The following is a 3,724-nucleotide window of genomic DNA, read 5'->3' as shown; positions in this document are numbered from 1 at the left end:
TCACCACTAGAGCACATTGATTTATTAATCATGATTTCTATAAAAAAAAAAAAAAAAAAAAATTGTGTTCAAAATTTTATTAAACAAACACATCGTTTTTATTTATATCGTCTTAATGGTTTTCAAGAAGGCATGTGTAGTTATCCGTTTCTTTTCTAGTTTCTTTCAAAAATCCTGTTGTACTCTATTTTCTTCAATTTGACTGCTATTAAAATACATTTGTATACAAATTTCATGTATATACATTACTATTAGATTATAATTAAGTAACTGTCGCCATTATATTGTGTGTGTGTGTGTGTGTGTGTGTGTGTGTGTGTGTGTGTGTGTATCTAGGGCCTAGTAAATTGACAAACTTGTGCCCAATCCTTTTGTTTATTTATGCAATAAAATATGTTTTCAATCAATTAATCATGGGCTACTGGATGTCAAACATTCGGTAATTTTGACATAGGCCTATAGTCTTAGAGATGAAACTCGCAAATGTTTTGTCCATAGTAGCAAGATATCTTTTGTATGCACCATCCCACAGACAGGAGAGCATACCACAACCTTTGATATACCAATCGTGGTGCACTGGCTGGAACACGAAATAACCCGATTAACTCACTGACGGGAGTCGATCCTAGACCAACCGTGCATCAAGTGAGCGCTTTACCACTGGGCTACGACCTGTAACAATGTTGTATAATGGCAAAACTAGTCTAAGCGATTTGGGGGCATAACGTAAATCAAACTGCAATAGATTTGTTTTATTCTTCAGAATTCATTTCCCTAGAACATACTTAAAAACCCACTAAAATCCCCCATGGGAAAATATGCCTGATTTGCATAAATCCAAGATCATTTTTGAGCCATTGAAACAATAAAAAATAGTTATGGTGGATAGGGAAGCTATTTAATAAATTAATACTATAGTTTGATTCAGTATTTCCTTCTTTTGTATAGGCCTAATTCCAATATGGCGGCAAAAACACCTCTGAATAGTAGGGTCTCCACGAGTAGGCCCTACTCGAGTACTTCGGGCATGGGCCGAGTCTAGCAAAGAAGAACACTCATTTAATTATATTTTTACGTCATTTTGCCAAACATTTGACCCCGGTTACATTATATAGGATTATAAAACATGGAGGAAAAACGAAAGTATAAAGTGTGGAATGCAATACAATGACATGATTTGGCATCCATGTTCAGCACTGGAATTAAGATGCATAATGCTGTTTTACTGTATTCCTTTGCCTCATTACCATCTAAGGTAATTGTCGGGCACTCGGATCCGGGTCGAGTTTGACCCTCAAGTACGGTACTAGTCTAATATTTTGGACTCGTGGATGCCCAACTGACTAGCCAATGTTCCGTTTACATATATATGGTTTATTCGAGCTTTTGAAGTTGTTTGCATATTATGAGGAGATGAGGAAGCTATTACACACAATAAATAAATTTCTGGTTTCAACGGACACTTCTTTCTTTTACATAATTTCATTATGACTGTCAAAGTACTATATCGGCACCGTCTTTATATGATTTATCAACGATCTTGGATTTGTTTACAGATAGGCCTAATAATATTAATAATATTAAATATTGAAATACTGAAGCTATTCTGCATACTGATATATTCATTATATTGTTCCTTAGTTCAGATAAAGTGTTCATTAAATGTAGAAATAACGCAGACGCGAATCCAGGAGGGGGGTGGGGGGGGGGTCTACATGCAACTACTGTAGTTGTATATTAGCGGTCGCTGCACTTCATATAAGTGGTAGAAACATGTTTTGCGACGTAAGTAGAAGGGTCCAGACCCCTTCGAGGCCGGGTCCACTAACCTCAAGCATAGCCGTACGGTTTCCCATTTTTGTAAGGGAGGGGGCGGGGGTCAGGTTGGTTTTAGCCCGAATTAAACGAAAATGCACGAATCTGGATAACAACATTTATTCATATTAGCAATACCGAATGGATTTTAACTACTATCAGTATACCAGTTAATTAATATATAGTAAAATAAACAAACAAAAAACCCCAACAAAAAAAAAAAACAAAACAACAATAAATGACCTGTTATAGATAGAAATATGAGATGTATGTACAATTTTACTGCTAAACATATGTAATTTGAAACAGACTATAACACCCAGGTTGATATTGATTACACCTGAGACCACCCCTCTACTAAGCTTAGTACTTGTGATTTCACCTGTCAGGTGTTATTTCTTGTACCGGTTGTTTGAATACCGTAGCAGGTCATGATAACACTGACACATTTTTATGGTTTTTATTCCAGGGATTTTCATAACTAATATATAAGACTGGAAAATCACATGGGTATAATTTTGATTAGTTCTTTTTTTTAGTTAATATATACTGCGTTTGAATAATTTGCAGAGTGCCACTAAAATTAGGATTAACCTTTTTATGTGGAACTAGGATAGTGAGAAGTGAGATATGTGTCAGGTGTTATGGTGCACTGTAGTTATATTGTGGTGATATGTTGATTAAAATAATGGCTATAAACATAGCAGCTCTATGCATAGTTATGTTTATTACTAATGGCATGTTTTCAATTGGATTTGGTACTGTATATCCTAAATAATGTGTTCTCTACCTGTCACATGAATGTTTCACCGAAGTAAATAATAACTACAAAATGAACAAACAAAAAATACCCACCCCCCACACTGAAAGAAAGAAATGTTTTATTTAACGACGCACTCAACACATTTTATTTACGGTTATATGGCGTCAGACATATGATTAAGGACCACACAGATTTTTGAGAGGAAACCCGCTTTCGCCACTACATGAGCTACGCTTTCCGATTAGCAGCAAGGGATCTTTTATTTGCGCTTCCCACAGGCAGGATAACACAAACCATGGCCTTTGTTGAAACAGTTATGGAGCACTGGTCGGTGCAAGTGGTTTACACAATCGGTTAGCATTATATGAACAAAAGAAGGATTTGAATAATAAGGGTCATGCACCTATTGCCGTGTTCGTCGGGATCTGGACCCTACAGATGGTACATTTTACCTTTAATAACTATTTAATATATCTTTTTCTTTATGTAGACATGACAATAAACACTAAACCCAATCAATTCTAGCATCTAAATTGGGGGTACAATTACAGTTAACATTTTCTTACACAATCGATTGTGGATTTTTATAATCGATAATCAAATTGGTAGAGCCAAACCGATCAATTTTCGATTATAATCGATCTTTGGAACATCACGAACACATAGCCCAACCAACACTGAAGTGACTGTTTGGTGTATCTTCGTGTGTATAACTCCATTGGTTGCTATCGATTTGTCCGATCCTGGTCATTCTTGTACCTCAAACACCTACTACAAATGAAGGATATTCGTACCTCTTTGGAACATCACGAACACATAGCCCAACCAACACTGAAGTGACTGTTTGGTGTATCTTCGTGTGTATAACTCCATTGGTTGCTATCGATTTGTCCGATCCTGGTCATTCTTGTACCTCAAACACCTACTACAAATGAAGGATATTCGTACCTCTTTGGAACATCACTAACACAAAGCCCAACCAACACTGAAGTGACTGTTTGGTGTATCTTCGTGTGTATAACTCCATTGGTTGCTATCGATTTGTCCGATCCTGGTCATTCTTGTACCTCAAACACCTACTACAAATGAAGGATATTCGTACCTCTTTGGAACATCACGAACACAAAGCCCAACCAACACTGAAGT

Source organism: Gigantopelta aegis, chromosome 7 (assembly GCF_016097555.1).
Source record: "Gigantopelta aegis isolate Gae_Host chromosome 7, Gae_host_genome, whole genome shotgun sequence".
Lineage (NCBI taxonomy): Eukaryota > Metazoa > Mollusca > Gastropoda > Neomphalida > Peltospiridae > Gigantopelta > Gigantopelta aegis.
Note: the sequence above shows the minus strand (reverse complement) of the source record.